This window comes from Schistocerca americana, chromosome 8, assembly GCF_021461395.2.
Source record: "Schistocerca americana isolate TAMUIC-IGC-003095 chromosome 8, iqSchAmer2.1, whole genome shotgun sequence".
Classification (NCBI taxonomy): Eukaryota; Metazoa; Arthropoda; class Insecta; order Orthoptera; family Acrididae; genus Schistocerca; species Schistocerca americana.
In genome coordinates, this window is record NC_060126.1 from 200344359 (window position 1) to 200370698 (window position 26340).

The following is a 26340-nucleotide window of genomic DNA, read 5'->3' on the forward strand; positions in this document are numbered from 1 at the left end:
TACACTTGGCTTCATTTTATGGACTAAAATCACTAATTATTAAATATTCTCTATTGTAATAAAAAATGATCATTCAATAATTACCATGCAAAATAACAATAACCATATTCAATTATAGAGTGATATACAGGGTGAGTCACCTAACGTTACCGCTGGATATATTTCGTAAATCACATCGAATACTGACGAACCGATTCCACAGACCGAACGTGAGGAGAGGGGCTAGTGCAATTGTTTAATACAAACCATACAAAAATGCACGGAAGTATGTTTTTTAACACAAACCTACGTTTTTTTAAATGGAAGCCCGTTAGTTTTGTTAGCACATCTGAACATATAAACAAATACGTAATCAGTGCCGTTTGTTGCATTGTAAAATGTTAATTACATCCGGAGATATTGTAACCTAAAGTTGACGCTTGAAACCTCCGACGTTCAGTTGCGTGTTGTAACAAACACGGGCCACGGTCGGCGAGCAGCATCTGCAGGAACATGTTTACGATGACGACCGTGTTTACGAGTGTGGCTGTAGTGCACTGTTGTGGTTTGGTCTAGCTGTCGCAGTGTCCGCATGTAGCGCTTGCTGTTATTGTTATTCTGCATTCGTCTCCGCACGCAGACCAACTGTAGTACACCGTGTTACCAGACGTCTGTGATAGTGTAGTGTTGTAGGAACTGTGACCATGGTGTATTCGAACTTTGAAAAGGCGGAGATGATATTCATCTATGGCGAGTGTCGACGAAATGCAGCTGAAGCCTGCAGGGTGTATGCAGAACGGTACCCGGACAGAGAGCATCCAACGTGCCGCACATTGCAAAACATCTACCGCCAACTGTATGCAACAGGTATGGTCGTAGCTCGCAAACGGGTCCGTAACAGGCCCGTCACAGGAGAAGCGGGTGCAGTTGGTGTGTTAGCTGCTGTTGCCATGAACCCACACACGAGTACACGGGACATCGCGAGAGCCGGTGGACTGAGTCAAAGTAGTGTCATGCGCATACTGCATCGTCACCGCTTTCACCCGTTTCATGTGTCGCTACATCAGCAATTACATGGTGATGACTTTAATCATCGAGTGCAATTCTGTCAATGGGCATTAACAGAGAATGCGTTGCAGTTCTACCTGCTTACCGATGAAGCGGGTTTCAGAAAACACGGGGCAGTGAATCTACGGAACATGCATTACTGGTCCGTGGACAATCCTCGCTGGCTCAGACAGGTAGAGCGACAGCGACCGTGGACTGTAAATGTATGGTGCGGAATCATTGGCGACCATCTCATTGGTCCTCACTTCATTGCAGGGCCCCAAACAGCTGAAACATACATCGCGTTTCTACAGAATAATCTGCCAACGTTGCTCGAAAATGTCCCACTGGAAACGCGTCGACGTATGTGGTATCAGCATGATGGTGCACCTGCACATTCCGCAATTAACACTAGGCTGACCCTTGACAGGATGTTCGACGGGCGTTTCATAGGACGTGGAGGACGCATAAATTGGCCAGCCCGTTGCCTGATCTTACACCTCTGGACTTCTTTCTGTGGAGTACGTCAAAGGAGAATGTGTACCGTGATGTGCCTACAACCCCAGAGGATATGAAACGACGTATTGTGGCAGCCTGCGGCGACATTACACCAGATGTACTGCGGCGTGTACGACATTCATTACGCCAGAGATTGCAATTGTGTGCAGCAAATGATGGCCACCACATTGAACATCTATTGGCCTGACATGTCGGGACACACTCTATTCCACTCCGTAATTGAAAACGGAAACCACGTGTGTACCTGTACCTCACCCCTCATGGTAATGGACATGTGCGTCAGTGAAAAATACCAATAAAAAGGTGTTAGCATGTGGACGTAATGTGCTGTTCCAGTCTCTTCTGTACCGAAGGTCCATCACCGTTCCCTTTGGATCCCTACGTATTTCGGTGCTCTCCGATACACACGATCAAACAGCGGAGGAGTGGTACTCAAGCGTCAACTTTAGGTTACAATATCTCCAGGTGTAATAAACATTTTACAATGCAACAAACGGCACTGATTACGTATTTGTTTATATGTTCAGATGTGCTAACAAAACTAACGGGGTTCCATTTAAAAAAACGTAGGTTTGTGTTAAAAAACATACTTCCGTGCATTTTTTTATGGTTTGTATTAACCAATTACACTAGCCCCTCTCCTCACGTTCGGTCTGTGGAATCGATTCGTCAGTATTTGATGTGGTTTACGAAATATATTCAGCGGTAATGTTAGGTGACTCACCCTGTATAGCGAACCAACCACAAGTGCGTGTTCTGGTGGTCACGGAAGTATTCTCATAATGATACCCAACAGTTCGATAGCACTTGCACATGACGAAAATGTTGAACATTCACGAATGTGTGCTTCAGGTTTCCAATCGGGAAAAAATATTTCTGTTGCAGCTAAGACACAGTAAAAGTTATGCAAGTAATTATAGCCAGAGGGTATGAAAGGTTTAAAAATGGCATATAGTTCCAACATGTGCAACACGGTGTGTTTATGGTCAAAATCATGTAATGCATCTTCTTGCCTTTCTGTGGCATAGGCGCGATTTGCTGAGCAATAAGCATCCTATATGTAGTCTAATCGTCCGCAGCTCGTGGTCGTGCGGTAGCGTTCTCGCTTCCCACGCGCGGGTTCCCGGGTTCGATTCCCGGGGGGGTCAGGGATTTTCTCTGCCCCGTGATGACTGGGTGTTGTGTGACGTCCTTAGGTTAGTTAGGTTTAAGTAGTTCTAAGTTCTAGAGGAATAATGACCATAGATGTTAAGTCCCATAGTGCTCAGAGCCATTTTTGTAGTCTAATGCTCCTCCACTATCATTCCCTTCCACTCTTGATGTAGAAAGTTGTCTCTACATTTCTCCTACAGTTGATTACAACAAATAGACTTGTCAGATGTTTCCTTGCTCACTGCAAGGGTCTCGTTTATTGAACAGATGATGTACTGATGGCGAATAAATCATCGACACGCTGATTGTGTACATGACTGCAATATGTGGAATCTGTCGAAGCGGAACACCAAGCCATCTGCTCTCCCACCGCCGTGAAAGATGAGCTTAAATGTAGAGGTCATCAATCACCTTTTCACAGCTGTTTGGAAACGCTGTACAATGCAGCAAAACTCTTCCTGTCTCCATATGTTGTGACTGTCTTCTATTTAACAATCATCCTGTGCATGAGAGTTTTCTGTGAGAGCCAATAAATCGAAATGTGTAAATGTCAGATTAGAACCTGACACAGACCTTGAAGTTGCGGTGGAAAAAAAAGGTAGGGTGGTGTACAAAGCTATAGTAATACATTTCTTAGACGAGTTACAGCAGAAAAAACAACGTATCAAACAAGACAAATGCTTCAAATGGCTCTGAGCACTATGGGACTTAACATCTGAGGTCATCAGTCCCCTAGAACTTAGAATTACTTAAACCGAACTAGCCCAAGGACATCACACACATCCATGCCCGAGGCAGGATCGAACCTGCGAACATAGCAGTCACGTGGTTCTGGACTGAAGTGCCTAGAACTGCTGGGCCAACACGACCAGCCCAAACAAGATTGTAATTCTGTCAGAGACAGCAAAGGAGTTGGAAGAGCAGTTGAACGGAATGGACGGTGTCTTGAAAGGAGGATGTAAGATGAACATCAACAAAAGCAAAACGAGGATAATGGAATGTAGTCGAATTAAGACAGGTGATGCTGAGGGCATTAGATAAGGAAATGAGACGCTTAAAGTATAAAGGAGTTTTGCTATTTGGGGAGCAAAGTAAGTGATGATGGTCGAAGTAGAGAGGATATAAAATGTAGACTGGCAATGGCAAGGAATGCGTTTCTGAAGAAGAGAAGATTGTTAACATCGAGTATAGGTTTAAGTGTCAGGATGTCGTTTCTGAAAGTATTTGTATGGAGTGTAGCCATGTATGGAAGTGAAACATGGATGATAAATAGTTTAAGCAAGAAGAGAATAGAAGCTTTCGAAATGTGGTGCTACAGAAGAATGCTGAAGATTAGATGGGTAGATCACATAAGTAATGAGGAGGTATTGAATAGAATTGGGGAGAAGAGGAGTTTATGGCACAACTTGACCAGAAGAAGGGATCGATTGGTGGGACATGTTCTGAGGCATCAAGGGATCACCAATTTTGTACTGGAGGGCAGTGTAGAGGGTAAAAATCGTAGAAGGAGACCAAGAGATGAATACACTAAGCAGAATCAGAAGGATGTAGGTTGCAGTAAGTTCTGGGAGATGAAGAAGCTTGCACAGGATAGAGTAGCATGGAGAGCTGCATGAAACCAGTCTCAGGACTGAAGACCACAACAACAACACAACAACAACACATCGAGAGGGTACGTTTTGATATAGCTGGGTAGGGGATTGGTTTCACACTGAAAAGGTAAAGGTTTCATGATCTGCATACTACTTTTGCAGCGTTTAACTGTCACTGCAGTATGACTGCTGCATGTTTTTTTTCGATCTGTACAAAATAGTTTTGCCGCTGAAAGTCTCATCCGCAGGAGATGGCGGACAATGCTCTCACACTGGCAGCAGGAACAGTTTGGCGTGTAAATTCAGTAAGGGCCAATCAGAACGCTCCATTCACAGGACGTCCTTTGTGTGTGGCATAGGAGCCTCTGCAGACTGTTTCGAAGGTAAGGTATCTATGGAACATTCTGAGAGACACTTTGTCTGAGTGTTCAGAGACAAGTCCTAGCAGACTTTTCTCCTCTGGCGGGATGCTGTCCCTCATCCACCATCTCCAGACCATCAGCAGTAGAACATCGAAAATTGACCGAAAATTCCAGTTGTATTTCTCGTCTGTAGAACAGTGCTTCTAATTCTGTTTGTGTAATTGTTCTGATTTTCCCGTCTGCGCTTAGATACCAATGTGTGCTTTGAGAAGTGAGGAAAATAAGTGTTCTTACTCCAGCTGCAGCAAATATAAAACTAAGCCCACTCACTGTTTCAGAAAAGTGATGGACACCACAGCTGCTGTGGGACTCAGAAATGTTTCTCTCTCTCTGGCAGTGCCTTCAAACAAGCAGCTATAACTCTAAAAGTGGTGAGCGTCCTGTTTAGATTTTCAGAGATATTTATTTCGACTTCCAAATATCGTCGTTCTGGCGTGCAAAATTAGATATTGCAGCTGATACCGTGTTTGGGATCTGTTTTCCACAAAAAACGTGTGAAGTGCCTCAGTGAGGTTTCACAATTGTGCAGTGATCTTTTTTGAGTCCATGTTCGAGTGTGGCAGAGATCTTTTTTGAAAGTGTGTATTTAGAGACATATTCAGAAGGATTTAGTAACTCCTGAAGCAACCCATGCACAACGACAAGGGTATTTCCCACAAAAGCGCGTGAAGTGTCTCTGGGATGGTTTCAAAAGTGCGTCGCGATCTTTTTAGAGTCTCTGCTCAAGTATGACGGTGGTGGTATCCCTCTGAATAAAACGTCTAATTGTCTAAATACTCTTGCGTCATCTACAAAGCTCTGTCTGTCTGTCTCTCTCTCTCTCTCTCTTTGTGCAGTGGTACATTTAGTTCCTGTGACATCTTCATGTTATGGATGTAACAATATTCCACAACACCAAATGTAATAACTCCCAAAGTAGTTCGTCTTCAACGACAAAGAGTATCCATACCCCAGGTATGGGAGGGAGGAAAGCTGCAGATATTTCCAACGTGACAAGAAAAGTACGTGGCCACTTCTGTGGCTATCGCATGGCCGTATCGAGAGCCTGCACGTGGCCTCTGTGGAGAGGGAGCATGTGCACCTGAGTGAACGTCTTGCCTCTTGCACTTTGGAAGACCTATTGGACTTTTAACGAATGACCTACAGTTACAACATACACGTTTATCAGTATGAGTTGCGAAGTGTAACTTAGCCCCATCCTGTTGCATCTTCATTATTTCATGAAACGTATTTGTCTTCACGAAATGTCATTGCTATCAACACATTACTCAGATGCATTATTACAGGTGATATATCCATTTAACTACTCCTTCTCCAGTGCAGACATCATCTGTCGAACACAGTAAACTATTACATCTCTTCTCCCAGTCCAGTAGGTAGTCACAGTCTGAGTCCTTTTCCTGCCATTTCTCCCAGACCGCCATCTTGGATTATGTAATGGGAGGGGTGACGGGGAGGACTGACAGTGCTCTCTGGTGGTGGTAGTGTGTACTAGGTCAGTTGGACTCTGGATCTCGTGGCGAACTACTGGACAGAGCCACTCTGTAAGGCAACTCAAATTGTTTAAACAGACAATACATATTTACGCCCACCCTATCTGGCAGCCCAGCACAAACTGAGGTCTTTTCCCGCCAATTTCCAGATGGGGGAGGGGATCCCTGCACACAAAATAAAGACTTACATCTGTCCTATCCAGCAGCCCAGCACAGATTGAATCTTTTTCCTACCAATTACCAGTTGGGGGGGGGGGAGAGTGGGGACAGGGGAGGGGGTTAGGTTAGTGGAGTTAGCCCAATTGACCTATTTTTCCGCCAAAATTTGAACTTCCCTCCATGGCGTCACTGCGAAATTGCTACATCTATGGCCACCATGTCGGATCCGCCATCTTGAATAAATTTGGCAACAGTGAAGACTGGGGTTACACTGTCTGCTACTCTCACACACAGTACACATCTTTCGAACTGTCTCTACTGCCTTCACTGTTCCACTGCATCCAAAGTGAATCAAATGTCATCATTGTGAGACTCTTTCCTGACAATTCTTTTTCACCTATGACCTCAGCAGTTTGGTCCCATAGGAGTTTATCACAAATTTTTTAATCCTTTTTCCAACTCTTAATCCGTCCTCCTCATAAACTTTAAATACGCAAAAATCAACATGACTTTGCAAGAACAGTACCAGAACCTTAAACAAAAACGACGACTGATAAATACACTTACAGCAAGTAAACAAAAACACCATGATCTTATGCACCAACTGACTTTTTTTGAGGTAAAATTTGTCCGCAATAATAGATCACATATTTCAATATTCCTCATGAGCAATGGTCACAGCGCTGTTGTTACTGCATAGTGTCCAGATGATTTATCTACGATATTTGCTGATGAAAAATAAATTATGATGAAAAATAAATTATAATAATAAATCATTTTCTGCTTGCCAGTTGAGTGCAGAAACAAGTGCTGTAGATCATAAGTGCAAGGCGCGAATTGTCGCGATTTTGCATCCAATACAGACAACAATAACAGTAGTAGATCCCAAAGTATCAGTATAAGACTCGACGAAATGGCCTATATGGATGAAGAGATTAAAATTCTAATGATCAGTTGCCAAAACGTAACAACAAAGTGCCAAGCTTTGAAACAACCCTAGCAAGCAGTGGTGATCATATAATAATAGGCACAGAAAGCTAGCTACACACCTAAAGGATAGTCCAAGCGAAACTGGAAATGATGCATTTGTAGCCTTAGGCAAGAAACTCAAGTCTACCAAGGTAGAAACTGGAGCTGCATACGAGATTGTTTGAGCAAGACTCAGTATAAAGAATGCATGTAGACTTGTAATTGGGTAATTTTATCGACCACCAGACTCAATCTCTGTTGCAAACGAACACTTTGGAGAAAACCACAGTTCACTGGTACAAATGTTCCCCAATCATACCATGACTTTAGTCATCCAATAACCGGTGACAAGACATCTTTGAAACACTACTAAATCCTACTCTGGAAACACCCAGAGCAAATAGACCAGGAGGTCATTCATGCCATAAATGTATATCAGAATTAGGCCTAACATCAATAGAAGGACCTGACCACTTTGAAACTGGTATGCGACCTTGAGGCAGTTGCGACAACAGTGATTACCAAAGTGCAAAAGGCAACAAAAAGGTGTGGGAAGATGTATATGTGCAGCAAATTAGATAAACAGGTAATCATGTCATATCTGAAAGTGGAATTCAAAACAAGTATAAAAGAATAGTTGTCCATTCTGCAGATAGCTATGTATCTAGCAGGACGCTTTATGATGAGAGGGATTCTTTATGGTATATGGTATGTCACTTTAATATGATCACCTGTCAAAAATCAGAATAACCACATTTTACAGTGTAAGACATGCAGAAAGAGAGTCAATGAGATTCTGAAGGTACTGGTAGGGACGTGGAGCCATGCTGACTCCAGTGCTATGATTAGCTGTGCTAGGTTTCTCGTTTGAGCGTCCGTGGTGCAAACAGCCCAATCATTGTGATCTCACAGATTCTCAGTTGGGTTTCAATCCGGGGGTTTGGTGGCCATGGGAGCACAGTAAACTCATGATGGTGCTCTTTGAATCATGCACATACACTGTGAGCTATGTTGCATTGTCCTGCTGGTAGATGCAATTCTACCAAGAAAAAAAAAGCAAAGCACTCCGTCTTCAGGCCACAAGTGGCCCATCGGGACCATCCGACCACCGTGTCAACCATAGTTGCGGATGCGGATAGGAGGGGTGTGTGGTCAGCACACTGCTCTCCCGGTCATTACGATGGTTTTCTTTGACCGGAGCCGCTACTATTCGGTCGAGTAGCTTCTCAATTGGCATCACGAGGCTGAGTGCACCCCGAAAAATGCCAACAGCGCATGGCGCCCTGGATGGTCACCCATCCAAGTGCCGGCCACACCCAACAGTGCTTAACTTCGGTGATCTCACGGGAATCGGTGTTTCCACTGCAGTAAGGCCGTTGCCCGTACCAAGAAAAAAGAAACTGCATATATGGGTGGACATGGGGTCCAAGGATAGATGCATACTTGTGTTGATCCATTGTGCCTTCCAGAATGATGATATCACTCAGGGAATACAATGAAAACATTCCCCAGAACTCAATATTCCATCTTCCTGCCTGGACCCTTCCAACACAATGTACAGGGTGTTTACTTTCAGACGTTTCACGCCCTACACGCTCCGTCGAAGCATAAAACGTGATTTATCTGAAAAGATCACCAGTCACCTCTCAATGGACGTCTAGTTGCGGGATTGGCGAGCAAATTCCAGCCTTCATCGTCGATGAAGAGGAGTCAGTATGGGTGCATGAACCAGGCGCCTGCTGTGGAGGCCCATACGCAAGCAACATTTGCTGAACAGTTGTTGAGGAGGCACTGTTGTTAGCCCCATGGTTCATCTGTGCAATCAGTTGCTTGACAGTCGCACGCCTGTTCGCCGGTACACACCGCTGCAGCCGCTGTTATGGATGGCCTGTGGTGCATCGGCGCCAGTTCTGGATAATACTGCCGTCGCATGTATGGTATACTTAAACCACAGCGGCACGCAAATAGTTTACAAACCGCTTTTCCGTGCCTGAGCCGAAAGTCAATTATCATGCCCTTTTGCATGTCAGATAAATCGCTCCATTTCAGCATTGCAACAACAACTGTATTGTTTTTCCGTGTCTCCCAGTTTGCTTCATATACTCTCGACTGCTAGCACCGCCTGTGAATGGTTAATTATTGCACGCTAACGTAGAACATAGGCGGCGGTGACATTATTGTGACTGGACCATGCAGAAACTTCTTTGATACACTGAGCACTGCAAATACGTATAAAACTAAGGCTAAGCCAATCTATAAAGAGATGCTGAATAAAACGCATTTGGCTGTCAAGAGGACAGAGAGGACAATGCGTCAGATCTTTAATGACTACCATAGCAGAATCTTATCGAAAGAACTCCCACAAAACCCAAAGAAATTCTGGTAACGAAACCAATCTAGGTACTGTAGACTCATGGTTGACGCAGCAAGTAAAAATGTGGATTTCAGAGCAAAACCAGAAATGCTGAAGTCCGTTTTCAAACGTTCATTTACTAACGAAGATACAGAAATACTGTCCTGTGGAGGCTACACCACACACTAATATCTGTGTTTCGGCTTGGGTCGATACCCAGTATCTCAGAATCACTTGTGCTGTTGATTTACAAATGTATTGATTTCATGTATTCCATATGCACTGTTGCAACAATAAATCTTGAGTAAATTGGAAACCACTAAAAGAGTGTACGATTTTTTTTCTGGTTTTGTGTAACATCAGTGAGACACAATTGATATTCGTCTACTCTTGCGAGCACCTGGATTTAAGAATTTACATGAAACGGAATGCTTACATAGGCTCAGTCGTATGTAAGGCAGACAGGAGACTGTTCATTGTCAGGATACTGGGAAAATGCAGTACGTCTCACATCAGAAAATAGTTCTGGTATGGGGGGCCCATATCAACTACAGAGATTGGACAAAAATACGGAAACACGGGGAAATGCATGTTAGAACAGAAATGCAGATGCTAGCTAACACTGCGGTTTGTCCTGTTCTATTTGACCACGATCGTCACCTGTGAAATGTCCTCGCGTGTTGCAAGTTGTAACGTCACAATAGGTTTCGTTACATAGTTAAAATCAGTGTTATGTTGCTATCAGCGGATAGACATTATCAGCGTAAATTCAATTACTTTACATAATTAATGAACAGTGAAATAATCTCAGCCCCAAATTATATGCACGTAGAAACAATTATGGATCAAAGTCCTTTATTCTCATTACAATATGCATGTCCTGTGTCCCTATTTACATTTCCCCACCTCTCCTTAAAGAACGTGGTCAAGTATGAATGTTTTGAGTGTGGTAGCAGACAAACCAGAGATGTAGTGGGTCTCAGAATCTTCTACCAACTTTAACACAGTCAGTGGAAGGCAGAGAGCAGGAACAGGATGGTTCGACCAGAGGTGCGAAAGTCAAAAAAAAAAAAAAAAAAAGTTTTCTTACCAGAGGTTGGTCATGGGCCTCCCCCACCACCTCCCGCTGCTCGGGAGAAAGAGCCGCGCAGCGGTTACGAGGAGTTTTTAGGAAGACAGGTAAGCGACCAGACGTCCCTTCAGAATGTTGCGTCGAAATCATGACAAAGGTATTTGAATGTATAAATATCTTTAATGTTAACAATTTATTTATCGGAGGCTTTTTCGCGATTGATTAATTAAGAACCATTTAATTGAATTTTGTTCAATTTATCCGATATAAGAATAATATTCTCCGTACGAGATTTCAGTTACGACCCGCCACGTGGTGCATAGTTTCAAACTGCAACCGCCGAGAAAGCTAATAGAGGGAGTTGTAGCCAGTTTTTGCGATTGCTGAACATTGATGCCAGCGTGTTCGATGTTTAACAACTTATTGAAAATTTAGTGACGAGTGTAGCTTTTCTAAGATTAATCGTTTCGTATTCAAGCACTTCGCGCTGGAGATACCAGCCACGAGTCCTGCTCGATCCCAGCCACTGTACATAGAAAACCTGCATAGAGAAATAGTTACGATATTTGCATTTCAGTGCTAACTTAGTGCATGTGCATAGTAGTAGTGACCACGTGATCTCCAAGAATTTCCTTCCCCCCGCAGGACGGCGCAAATCAGAGGCAACACGGTTGGTAATTCAAAGAAGAAATAATCTATGTGCATAGTTAAATAATCTTTGCCCATAGTTAATGTGTATTCAAAAGATTGTTAAGACGTAACTTCGTAAATTTGTCTAATGTTGGTTAAAACAAAATTAACTTTGTTTTTCAAAGTAATTTCCGTCCTCGGCTTGCTCATTTAAACAATACCTAAGAAAAGAGAATCATATCAATCACGCTGCCCCTTTACTAAAATTATTGGCACAAGACTAGATTCGTGCAGGATGTAGTTTTCTCTGACCATCCCCAAAATTACAATTGCGTTATCCGTTGCGACTTCAAATTCAATCGATAAGATTGTATTCTGAACTTTGATGGGCCTAAACATCAATTCTAAAGCGGGCAGAATGGTCAGGGAAGGTTACGCTGCCGAGAGAGAAAAACTGTGCATAAGATCCTTCTCCACAGCAGGCTTATATAAAAATGAATAAAAGTAGTCCCTGCTGATAAAATTAAGAAAACTCCCTTCTCAGCCTGCCACAGACAGGGAGAATTAACGACATTTACGATCTAAATACCAGTCGTTGGGAGCTTGCAAAGTGTCAGTCTTGGTCAGACCGGTGTTCCGTATAGTTATGTTGGAGCTAAGTGAATTCCATCGTTGGCAAGTTGTTGGTGCTTGAATAGTGGCTCCTTCCGTAATCAAAGTAGCCCAAATGTTTGGTGTCTAGAAGAGGAGCCATATCGAAGATTGGTTGCGCATACAGGGAAAGCGCGAGTACGTCTACCACATGTCACAAGGTGGACGGAAGCGTGTGTTCTGTGATCGTAACACACGAACATTGAAGAGGATTGTGATGGAAAATAAGAGGACGATAGCTGAAAAAGTCGCCGCAGAACTGAATGTCGCACACGAACCATGTCAATACCAACACAACATGAGAGAAACTGCTTAAGTAGCGAACTGCAGGGCCAGCTGGAACTCCAAAATCACTCGTCAATGATAAAATGCCCGAAGCAGCAAAACGAGGAGTCGAAGCAAAAAATGTGTACTATGGAGCAATAGAGAACGTTATTTGTCCATATGAGTCTTGTTTCATATTGTTTCCAACTTTTATACGATGGTTAGGTTAGGTTAGGTTAGTGTTGTTTAACGTTCCGTCGACAACGAGGTCATTAGAGACGGAGCGCAAGCTCGGGTTAGGGAAGGATGGGGAAGGAAATCGGCCGTGCCCTTTCAAAGGAACCATCCCGGCATTTGCCTGAAACGATTTAGGGAAATCACGGAAAACCTAAATCAGGATGGCTGGAGACGGGATTGAACCGTCGTCCTCCCGAATGCGAGTCCAGTGTGCTAACCACTGCGCCACCTCGCTCGGTTTTTATACGAGTTTAGGTTCCTAGAGTGAAGTATGGTTGGGGTTGGGCCAGCCACATCGAAATATGCCATGGGCTCCATGCTTAGTCTGCAAGATCGCATTACTGAGAAGGATTATGTGACCATGAGGTGACCATGTGATTCATCCCATGGTACAATGTTTGTTTCCAATGGTGCCGCTGTGTTCCAAGACGACAGGGCCACTGTTCACACAGCTCATACAGGGTGTTTCAAAAATGACCGGTATATTTGAAACGGCAATAAAAACTAAACGAGCAGCGATAGAAATACACCGTTTGTTGCAATATGCTTGGGACAACAGTACATTTTCAGGCGGACAAACTTTCGAAATTACAGTAGTTACAATTTTCAACAACAGATGGCGCTGCAAGTGATGTGAAAGATACAGAAGACAACGCAGTCTGTGGGTGCGCCATTCTGTACGTCGTCTTTCTGCTGTAAGCGTGTGCTGTTCACAACGTGCAAGTGTGCTGTAGACAACATGATTTATTCCTTAGAACAGAGGATTTTTCTGGTGTTGGAATTCCACCGCCTAGAACACAGTGTTGTTGCAACAAGACGAAGTTTTTAACGGAGGTTTAATGTAACAAAAGGACCGAAAAGCGATACAATAAAGGATCTGTTTGAAAAATTTCAACGGACTGGGAACGTGATGGATGAACGTGCTGGAAAGGTAGGGCGACCGCGTACGGCAACCACAGAGGGCAACGTGCAGCTAGTGCAGCAGGTGATCCAACAGCGGCCTCGGGTTTCCGTTCGCCGTGTTGCAGCTGCGGTCCAAATGACGCCAACGTCCACGTATCGTCTCATGCGCCAGAGTTTACACCTCTATCCATACAAAATTCAAACGCGGCAACCCCTCAGCGCCGCTACCATTGCTGCACGAGAGACATTCGCTAACGATATAGTGCACAGGATTGATGACGGCGATATGCATGTGGGCAGCATTTGGTTTACTGACGAAGCTTATTTTTACCTGGACGGCTTCGTCAATAAACAGAACTGGCGCATATGGGGAACCGAAAAGCCCCATGTTGCAGTCCCATCGTCCCTGCATCCTCAAAAAGTACTGGTCTGGGCCGCCATTTCTTCCAAAGGAATCATTGGCCCATTTTTCAGATCCGAAACGATTACTGCATCACGCTATCTGGACATTCTTCGTGAATTTGTGGCGGTACAAACTGCCTTAGACGACACTGCGAACACCTCGTGGTTTATGCAAGATGGTGCCCGGCCACATCGCACGGCCGACGTCTTTAATTTCCTGAATGAATATTTCGATGATCGTGTGATTGCTTTGGGCTATCCGAAACATACAGGAGGCGGCGTGGATTGGCCTCCCTATTCGCCAAACATGAGCCCCTGTGACTTCTTTCTGTGGGGACACTTGAAAGACCAGGTGTACCGCCAGAATCCAGAAACAATTGAACAGCTGAAGCAGTACATCTCATCTGCATGTGAAGCCATTCCGCCAGACACGTTGTCAAAGGTTTCGGGTAATTTCATTCAGAGACTACGCCATATTATTGCTACGCATGGTGGATATGTGGAAAATATCGTACTATAGAGTTTCCCAGACCGCAGCGCCATCTGTTGTTGAAACTTGTAACTACTGTAATTTCGAAAGTTTGTCTGCCTGAAAATGTACTGTTGTCCCAAGCATATTGCAACAAACGGTGTATTTCTATCGCTGCTCGCTTAGTTTTTATTGCCGTTTCAAATATACCGGTCATTTTTGAAACACCCTGTATCTTCCAGGACTGGAATGAATTGTCGCATCCCTCCTGGCCACTACAGTTACCATATCTGAATATAATACAGCCTTTGCGGTCTATTTTGGAGAGAAGAGTGTGATATCGCTATCCACCTTCAACATAGTTATCTAAACTTGTCATTATTTTGAAGGAAGAATGGTAGCAATTCTATTGAAAACCGTACGAGATATGTGTTTATCCACTCCAAGACGACTGAAGGTGTTTTGAATGACAACATATTACCTACATGCTATTGGGCATGGTAATGTGTTATGCTTTGGGGTTTCCATATTACTGCCCACCTCCTTTCCGACCAACATGAGACATCGAACGTATACAAATGTCACGGAATTGTTGAAGAACGTGAACTGACAGACACTTGATGAGATGCCATTTATGTCACGAAAGGCCACTTACAAACTCTCTAGAACCAGTATTAAACAAAGACTTTAGAGATATTCTTCATTACCCTGTGTACATTTCCAATAGAGACAAGGAAGATAAGATTGGACTAATTACAACTCGCACAGAAGCTATTAAGCAGTCATTAATCCCTCACTCCATACGCAACAGGAAAGGGAAGAATCTTTAAAATGGTATCATGCAAAGTAGCTTTTGACAAGCACTTCATGATGGTTTGAATAGTATGTTACGTTGTTAAAGTTCACTAATTATTAGCATGACGCTAAAGTGTCCAATATGATGTCACTTTTATGCATATTTGTACGTGATATGGAAGAAATGGAAACGACGTATCTCTCCCTAAGTGCCAGCACTCCTCTGCTGACAAGAGCCCTCAAGTTCGTGGTACTTCTATTTGGGAATGGTGTAGTCATACCGAACGACTAACTTGCAAGGTGTACCCGCTAGGATCGTGTGAAAATCTAGACATACATCTACATGATTACTCTGCCATTCACAATTAAGTACCTGACTGAGGGTTCGTCGAATCACTGTCAAGCTATTTCTGCATCGTTCCACCCTCGAACAGCACTCGGGAAAAACTAACACCTAAAACTTCCTGTGCGAGCTCTGATTTCTTTTACTTTTTTTCTATAATGATCATTCCTCCTGATGTAGGTGGCGCCAAGAAATATTTTCATATCCTGAGAAAAATTTGGTGATTAAAATTTCATGAGAATATCCTGTCGCAATGAAAAACGCCTTTGTTTTGATGATTGCCACCCCAATTCGCGTATCATATCCGTGGCACTCTTTCCCCCTGTTCCGAGATGATACAAAATGCACTGTCCTTCTCTGAATTTTTCTGATGTCCTCCGTCAATCCTATCTGGTTCACATCCCCTACCGCACAGCAATAGACCTACTTCAGAGGAGGATGGACATGCGTAGTGTAATGACTAATCAGTCTCTTTAGTAGCCCTGTTGCATTTTATAAGTGTTCTGCCAACAAATCGCATTGTTCGGTTTGCTTTTCCCCTAGCATTATGTGATCGTTCTAATTTATGTTATTCTAAATTGTAATCTCTAAGTATTTAGCTGATTTATCGTTTAACCGAAATTTAGCGAATTCCGTTTAGTACTCATGTGGACGACTTCACACGTTTCATTCCTTGGAGGCAATTGTCGCTTGTCGTACCGTACAGATATGTTGTCTAAATTGGCTATGATCACCTGATGACTTTACAAAATCGTGGATGTAGATCAAGAATAGCAGACGGCCTGTAACACTTCCATGTGGAACGCCAGATATTACTTCTGTTTTACTCGATAAGTTTCCATCAACTAAAGAGAGTGCTTACACTACGCTTGACTGCCTCTCCTCTTGAATAATCCGTGTCAGACTGGATTGATGGAGGACATCGAAAAAGTTCAGAGAAGGGCAGCTCGTTTTGTATTATTGCGAAATAAGGGAGAGAGTACCACGGAGATTATATTTGAATTGTGGTGATGATCATTAAAACAAAGGCGTTTTTCGTTGCGGCAGGATTTTCTCATGACATTCCAGTCACCCACTTCCTCCTCAGAGCTTGGAAATATTTTATTGGGGCCCACCTACATGGGGTTGGAACGATCATCACAATAAAATAAGAGACATCAGAGTTCGCTCGAAAGATGCAAGCGTTCGTTTTCCTGCGCACTGTTCGAGAGTGGAACGGAAAAGAAATAGCTTGAAGGTAGTTCAATGAACCCTCTGGCAGGCACTTAGTTCTGAATTACTAAGCAGTCACGTAGATGTAGATGGCCTACGAACGACAATCAACTGCTTTATTAGGCGAGCTTTTCTTAGTGTGTACGGGTACCAAATGGGAACCAACAAAGTGGTTGGCATTGATTGGCGTTCAACATCGAAGTGTTGGTTGGCGGTAGGTTGGCCTTGAGACCCCTCCTAGTGTGGACACCAGGGCGAATGTTCGTTGTTTTAATAGTGTTCATTTATTGTACATGTTTTCCACATACATAATCAGAAAGATATATGTTCTAGTCTACAGTCGCAATTCTTTTTTTACCACAGATCTGTGAGAAAAATAAAAAAATTGTGTCTAAAGACTAGAATATATATTTTTTCTGGTATTTATTGTGTTTAAAAATACTGGAGTGTGGCCTGAAATTAGGAGACGGCATTAAAGCTGATAAAAGTAGTTCCATGAACTCGAATGTTATTGCAACCCTACAAACTGCGATTAAAAAAAGAAGTAGAAAACATTGATACTTCAAGGGAAATAAGTTAGCTGTTAGAAAGTAATGTGTACGATGTGAAAAATAAAATGAAGCCGTTATTGATATCCTTTCACAGTGATCGACAAAGGGAAACAAACAAAACTGGAAATGGTGCTGATGAAGTCTATAAATCAACATGGATCTCTTTTAGCAGTGTGAACTTCCTGCGCGATAAATAACCAAAAAAATCTGTAAACACAGATGCTATTTTACTTTTTTATATTTTGTATCAGTGTTATTATTATCATTTCTCTAATGGAAAATAATGTCATAAAACGTAAAACGCGGTTTTGGCCTCAATAGAAAACACAGAAATTTTAAAATTGCATTATTTTTTATAGCTGTAAAAACAGAGACTCACATAAATTGCAAAACGTGTTCAAATTCATGATGCATTTAATTCTGAATGAACACTTCAAATACACAACTAAGCTATATCTTTCTTCACTCACAAGGTGATTTTTCTGCAACGCTTACAGCGAGGTGGCGTCTCTGGAAAGGTCCTCTGTTTAACCCAAGATTTAAGCCTTGAATCATCTGAAATTTTTGAGTTGTATAACAATTATTTAAGAGTTCTTTAAATACCCCATTTTGATTTTATTGTACTAAATGAGCCTGCAGTATTTTACTTTTGTTCACATACTTTTTCGCATTTTTTAATAGTAGACAAAATTTTACATTCTGAAAATTTGTAATCTCTCTCTTTAGCAAATAAATGTTCAAATAAAACTGAATTCCAGGGTTCAAGATACAAAAAGAAAGTCTCCAAAATTGTTATTCAGTAATTGATTCTACATTTTTCTTTATCATATCTCAGAACACATTAGATTTCAACTAACTTTTTAAGTACCTTATTGTAAAAATAGAAATATTCTTATCACAATAGCCCTGGAGTTCTACTTCTGAATAGCTGTCTTGTTCACTAGTAGAACTATGAAGACTGGACAATATAAAATCGTCGTCTTTTGCGTGTGTTTCTTGATCTATACCACTGACATCTTTCTCCATCCACTGACTAACATTTCCATCTAACTTAGGATCGTTAAAAGGGACGCGTTTCTGCGAAACATAGCGTACAGTACTGAAAAAAACAGGTACTTTGGTTCAAAATGGTTCAAATGGCTCTGAGCACTATGGGACTCAACTGCTGAGGTCATTAGTCCCCTAGAACTTAGAACTAGTTAAACCTAACTAACCTAAGGACATCACAAACATCCATGCCCGAGGCAGGATTCGAACCTGCGACCGTAGTGGTCCTGCGGTTCCAGACTGCAGCGCCTTTAACCGCACGGCCACTTCGGCCGGCACAGGTACTTTGCTCACGAGGTACGGTCAACTAGAACCCCCCCCCCCCCCCCCCGATAGGTGTAAACTACAAACAAAACAAAGTAGATGGTGAGCCAACCGACAGCAAAACACTATAGTATTAGGCATTTTAGGAGGGTGGGGGGAGTATGGAATCTTCGAGAGCCAGTTCGAAAATTTTTGTGTGGTCTGAGAGACCACACCTCGTGAGTTAAGGGTTAACTCTATGACTATAGCTCACATCGCTTCCTCACATAGAGGCGGAGCAATGGAAGGATGAGAACTGCGCATGTGTGGCAGCAGAGAGGGGGCAAACAAAGTCCAATTTGCCAAACTGTGTTGCTGCGGACAAGTCAGGCTCATTTGCCTACAGTACATCGTAATATACGAACAATCTATGAGGGGAATAGTAAATATTAAAACCAATTTCTATCAGTTGTCATGAGAGAAATATTAATTCACATCTTGAAGACGTTGCATCCACTGCTCCACAGAGTTACTTTGCGTGACATTGGGAGGCGAGAACAGCTGACACAGCTTTGTGAAGATGTGAAGCACAATTAATTTCAAAATTATCATGGTCTAACGATAAGATCATTGAAACTGCTTGCAATGATTATCATTTATTGGGTTTTGAACTGTATTATAAGTACAAAATTTAATACACAACAAAATTAACTTCAAGCAGAAACCGAAATCATTATATTTGATTGACAACGACTTCTTCTCAATAGAATTTTTAAAAATGTCTATAAGGTGTTTATGTTGATGTGTTTGACTGTAGTTAAAGGAGGAGGAGATTAGTGTTTAACGTCCTGTCGACAACGAGGTCATTAGAGACGGAGCGCAAGCTCGGGTGAGGGAAGGATGGGGAAGGAAATCGGCCGTGCCCTTTCAAAGGAACCATCCCGGCATTTGCCTGAAACGATTTAGGGAAATCACGGAAAACCTAAATCAGGATGGCCGGAGACGGGATTGAACCGTCGTCCTCCCGAATGCGAGACTGTAGTTAAACCGAGCAGTTCTAGGCACTTCAGTCCTGAACCACGTGACTGCTACGGTTGCAGATACGAATCCTGCATCGGGCATGGATGTGTGTGATGTCCTTATGTTAGTTAGGTTTAAGTAGTTCTACGTTGTAGGGGACTGATGAGCTCAGATGTTAAGTCCGATAGTGGTCAGAGCCATTTTTTGTAGTTAAGCATAATCACTGTGAGTAAAAAAGAATTAGTGGTAGAAAAGACTAATGAAAAGACTATTGTAAAATGGTCAGTAAGTTGTCATATTTTTCGCTGTTAATGGGAATTATGGGTGTAAACTAACTCGTTCGACATTACAGTGAGAGACTGCATTTATAATCCATTGCACGAGCAAACAATTAACCATCATTTGCAAATAACTCCAGGGAATGATGATCGATAACATCGAAAACCACTGATATCTCGACCAGTAACAGGTACTGTCATTTTAGGGCCTTATCCAGTTCATGCCTTGAAAATGACAGGGTTTACATGTGGAAATATCGGACTTTTGACGAATTTATCCAGCTTCATTCTCGCCTTTTGTTAGAGCTTATAACATTGTGGGAGAAGCTTAACTTCTCCTTGAGCAATGTGTGGAACATTATAGTTTGCATAATTCTATGGATACAAAGTCCTAATCAAGAAGGCTACAAAGTTCTCATTATTAGGTATGCAACTGATATGTTAACAAACCCATTTTTTAAACCATGAGTCTTTAAAACTAAGAAAAAAATGGCTCTGAGCACTATGGGACTTAACATCTATGGTCACCAGTCCCCTAGAACTTAGAACTACTTAAACCTAACTAACCTAAGGACATCACACAACACCCAGTCATCACGAGGCAGAGAAAATCCCTGAGCCCGCCGGGAATCGAACCCGGGAACCGGGGCGCGGGAAGCGAGAACGCTGCCGCACAACTAAGAAATATTGTTACTTTGTTCCAAAGTCTACATCGTAATACCACTGTCACTTCTATATGAGTCTGTTTCCGTACAATCTGTAAATTTACGTGATAGGTTCAAGGCTTAGATCCATCATCACTTCCCTGTCAAATTATTCTTTCTTGAGCTTTTCAGCATGCCGCACAGACTGTGCCCACGCTACAGGTGGGATGTTGTCTATTGTCTCATGCACAAGCAATTCAGTGAATGTTATCTTGAATGTTTTTTATTTTTTCTACTATATAGCCTTATCCTTTGTCCAAAGCCCATAGGGCTACACTGACGGTGACATGTAGGTAAATGCAAAACCGTGTGACCCCATTCATGTACAAAGGAGTCAAGTTTTTTTGTACTGTCATGTGACTTTTATACGAGCTGCAGGAGATCGGCATGAGGCTGGTTTATACTGTTATTAATATTTCTATTTTTAAGCTGGGAAAAATAATCGCTTTTCTGGTGTTTATACCTGGTGTTTTCTCTGTAACAGTTGAATTACAACTGGCAATGACCCACTTCAAAGCAAGGTATGACAAGAATTGTGCATCATGTCACGAGAACTGTGAATCACGTCTCGAAACTGACAGCATTCATTTTCGAATGGTAGTCTCTGCCATTTTTCTTACATGTAAATATAAGTTTACTCTCAGAAACAAAACCAGAAGAAGAGTCACCATGCAGAATAATTATCTGAGAACCTATTCCCATGAAAACTTTAAAACTGCGAGTACCATCACTCATTTTCCAGCAAATCTCTCTAGAATGATTCTAATTGGCCTATGTTTCATCAAGGCAATACACTATTGAACTACCTCCTTCTCTTGTATCGTGAATCTTTATAGGGGATGTAGTTCGTACTGCACCTATGTCACTTCTCTGAACTAAAAACTCTCTTCTTAACGTATCAGGATATAAAATTCTTCGGGGTTATTTTTACTCATCGTAGCTGGTAATCTGTCACAGCAGATGTCCTGGAACAGTAACTGTAGGTTTTTACTATAAAGTAAAAACAATTTTTAATCAAGTATAGTGTTTCATTTAATATTTATTACAGTTTCAAAATTAAGGCATCTTGACAAATCTGAAATAAGTTGTAACATACTTACAATAATGAAGTAAATTATGCACAACAAGCTACATTCTCTGTGTCCAATATCACACAAAGTACTGACCTTCATTGCCAACATGGCTGTAACTATTTATACTTTCTTAACAGTCCCGAACAATCCTCGGCATTGTTTAGAAACATCTTTTCATTAATTAACAATTAAAATGGACATAAAACGATTGAAAGTACATATCTGATTGCATATTTACTCCAGAACAAAAACAATGGCTCTGAGCACTATGGACTTAACATCTGAGGTCATCAGTCACCTAGAACTCAGAACTACTTAAACCTAACTAACCTAAGGACATCACACAAATCCATGCCCAAGGCAGGATTCGAACTGGCGACCATAGCGGTCTCGCAGTTCCAGACTGAAGTGCCTAGAACCGCTCGGCCACTCCGGCCGGCTTACTCCAGAACAGCCGGTACACTACGGTATTAGTATATGTCTGTTATTTTATTCGAGAAATTACAATAATACATTTACATTTATTATTAATTACCAGGGACCCCCTTCGTGGAAAATGTTCCCTTCATTTACAGAGCTTCACATTAGTGTGATTAAGATTCCATAATTATATTCTATGTAACTTTTTCACAAGTACATATTTTCATACACCTCTATATCAGAAATTACTGTTTAAGGTTAAAATTTATGTGTTTAAATAGGTTTTTAGTAGACTGACAAAGCACTTATCACTGAAGCTAATTTTCTCCTGCATAACTGTAACACGTTTTTGTGATCTCGAGCATTCATCATTCACTTGGAGCACTTTAAAACATCGTTGTTAAAACCATCAATTTGTGTTACAGGTTTCTTGCGATTTCGATGCTTTCCAGGCGACACGAAACCAACTTTTTCTATGGTTCCTACAGCTCTGACACCTTTGTTTACAGTTCTCTTTACAGCACATGGTTCTGGAGTCCGTTCTCGTATCTTCAAATGTCAACAGTGGGAGACCTGCTTTCAATTCACATTCGAAAAAGTTATAAATGCGATAAATAATCGCTCTCACCTGTTTATGAAGGACTTCACATTTATTGCTATCACCTGTCTTTTTTTTTTTTAAATCGCACTTAAACATTTACAGATACACATTCACACTTATACTGCCACAGAAAAAAAAAGAAAACAGAAAACACAGTTGAATGAATAATATGGTTGTCGTGAAGTACAGCAACAGTGCAGCATGTAGGGGTGAGATTCTCGCTGTCTAACTGTAACTCGCTGCTAGCCGCTGGGAAAGAGAAAGAATATTATTGGTTGACGGTGGCTAGTGGAGGGAGATGTGCAGAATGGCTGAAAATTGGGCCTCCTTCCAACATGACGCGGACTTTAACAGCCAAGACAACATCACTGTAAAATATGCTTTTCTGAAACATTCGATAGTCACAGTTTCTTCTTGGCATCCGACAAAGTAGTGTCTGGCGGGAGTAGGAACGTGTTACATCCTAACGAGAAATAATGACATCAAATCAATATGCCAAGTAAGTGATATTAGATTACTCCATCGCTATCTTGGTAATTACATTTGTGTATGTAGTGAACGTTGATCGTCTTCGTTTGTAACGTTTTGCTCCTTGTTGAAACCATTTAGCTGTGTAGAACGCTTAGTAGCTGCACAGCAGAATCTATTTTTAGCCTGTAGCTGCTTGCACTCATCTTTTTCGCGACCAGATAAGACAGTCGAATGTAATAATTGCAATGTTTGTAAATCTTAGATTATTAATGTCAAAAAATAGAAGGACGGTTAGCAACGTCAGCGAAAAATAGTGATGTGTTCACACTATAGGGAACGTTACCATGATGTAACTTCGCTTAGCTTAGTGTTAGCAGCGAAAGGTTAACGAGACATTATGAGATAACATGCGTGATACAAAAAGTCGGCATATAATAATGGAATTAAGGAATTAGCGGTGATAAAGTTTATTAATGGCTAAAGCAAATTTCGTAACGGATATTTCTCATAAGGTTTGTATGGGAACCTGACGAGAAGTGGAACCAAAGTATCGTTCACACATATTAAAACTTTGATATCTACTAACTAGACAAAATATAGACACATAAACACGTGAAATAATGTTTGTGAAGGAACGCATAGAACACTTGCAGCTTTCTCACTGTGTTATTTTTTTCTTTCGAAGTTCCAAATAACGTCACAAACAACTGTTTAGTTTTCTCCTTCAGTACATCCGAGATTTTCACCGTCATAAAAGGCTGTTCGTTGATTTACGTTCTTATTTATGTACAGTGTAGGTTTGTGTTTGTCCAGATATTGCTAAAACACGTCATTTTTCGAATTTAGTTATCTGGTCTCTTTTGTGAAAGAATACTAATAGGAAAAATATCCAAATCCTTTACGATGTGTCACAACAGTAAAGCAAACATTAAAATAAACGGTAAAAGACACAAAGCACCTCACGTATTATTGTACAATGAGTGGGCGCAGATGATCATAGGTTAACTTCTTATTACTTGAAGAAATATAGGAACCAGCCAAAGACGCATTTTAGGCATTCACCCACTTGCTACTAACGTGATGCATTTTGAACGCTGTAGCTGCCTTTTGCTCTGTAACTAGAGGCCCTTTTGACGACCTTCGTTATGCATCTAGATCGATATCTACATGACGACTTTGCAACTCACCCATAAGTGCTTGCTTGGCAAAGAGTTCGTCGAACCATCTTCACGCTATTTCTCTACCGTCCCACCCTCCAACAGCACTTGGGAAAAATGAACTCTTATATCATTCCGTACCAGCTCTGATTTCTCTTATTTTGTGAAGACGAGCGTTCCTCCCCAAGTAGGATGACGCCAACGAAATATTTTCGCATTCAGAGAAAAGGCTGGTGACCGAAATGTCGTGAAAAAATCTCGCCACAAGGAAAAACTATTAGTTTTTAACGATTTCCACCCAAACTCGCTTATCATATCCGCAATACTCTCTCTTCTATTTCACGAGAATACAAAACGAGCTGCCCTTATTTGGACATTTTCAATGCCGTCTGTCAATCGTGTCTGGTATGGATACCATATCACACAGCAATATACTACCAGAGGAAGCATAAGCATAGTGACGGCAGTTTTTTTTTTTTTTTTTTTTGTGGATTTGTTCAATCTTCCAAGCGTTCTGCCAACAAAACGCAGTCTTTGGTCCGCCATCCCCTCAACATTATGCATGTGATCGTTCCTATCGGTTCGTATCTGACACCATGCGCTGCGTAATATGTTCCAAAACACCGCTCAAAAAAACTGCTCATACCTCGGTTCCGTTGGTGATAGTGTTTTGGATAGCCTTTGGGCTAGGGACCATTTTTATACACATCAGAAGGATCGTTTTAGTGTCACAATCGTACAGTGCTGGATCAAAGTATGAATATTACACACATCCTCCACATAAGTGGAGCAACTCGGTTGGTTCTTTTTGATTTGATGTGGTTCTCGGTGTGCCTTAAGGAACTTGTGGAGGAATCATTAATTAGTGGCTGGTTCCTTAGAAAAACGCGAAAAAAGTTTTGCTTAACATTTTTTCGTATCAAAACCAAGCCGCGGATTCTAAGCCGGCTAAGCACAACAAATGGCTTAAATTTTTAGGTTATATTCCTAAGATTTCGATCTCGAACAAACTTGAAAATTTTCTTGATATCTGTTCTTGATATCTTTATCCGAGTTACGGAGCTTCGAATTTAACCTTCTTGTGCATGTAAAACACACACGTAAAATCCTGTATGACTGCAGCAATCTGCCCAAATTTTGACGTTAAATTCTCTACATGTTTATCTGGATGTGTCATATTTTCATTTTCAAAAATACTTATTAGCCAAAAGAGGTTCAATAGAAAATTCCAAGAAAAGAGTTTTTTTTTCATTTTTTCGTTTCAAAACTGAGCCGTGAATTCCAAGACGGCTATGTACAGCAAATGGCTGAAATTTTTGCAATATATTCCTAAAACTCCGAGCTCGAGAAATCTTGATTTTTTTTTATCTTTATCCATTCTCGAGATGTAGAGATGTTACCCTACCTGTACACGTAAAATACACCCGTAAAATCCGGTTTGATGCAAAAATGTAGTTTATAAAGTGGCGCGGCACGAAGAAATGTGATGTGGTTCAAATGGCTTTGAGCACTATGGGACTTAACTGCTGAGGTCATCAGTCCCCTAGAACTTAGAACTACTTAAACCTAATTAACTTAAGGACATCACACACATCCATGCCCGAGGTTGCATTCGAACCTGCGACCGTAGCTGTCGCGCGGTTCCAGACTGTAGCGCCTAGAACCGCTCGGCCACCCGGCCGGCAAAATGTGATGTAATTGCGTCTTTTATCATCAGAAGGGTTCTGGGAACCCCATATTGTAGTATTGAAACACAGGTAAAATTTTTATTCACAAAAAACCCGGTCGAGTACGGCAAGTGAAGAGAGGGAGGGATTTACGTGTTGTGATACATGCCTTCCCTCAATAATTTCCTTCGTTCACATGTCCTGTGTGCTACCACAGATGACATGTCACTGATCTCATTTGCACTAAGACACTTGAGGTGCCTAGTTCCTTCCACCGACCTGTATAAATAATTAAATTTTGAATTGGTTTGTTTAAATGGGATGTCACTCGCTTTTTATTAACAGAGTATGAGAAACTGCACTGTTTTAGTCCACTTTAAGAATCACAAGTACTTTCCATTCTTTACACTACGGAAAATCAACAAAATAATGAACTGCATGCTTG

General features: G+C 41.7%; 1 pseudogene; it reads right to left on the reverse strand.

Annotated features, from left to right (window-relative positions):
- Positions 1–8595: 8595 nt before the first annotated feature.
- LOC124546388 lies at positions 8596–8713 on the reverse strand (annotated as a pseudogene).
- Between the last annotated feature and the right edge of the window lie 17627 nt (positions 8714–26340).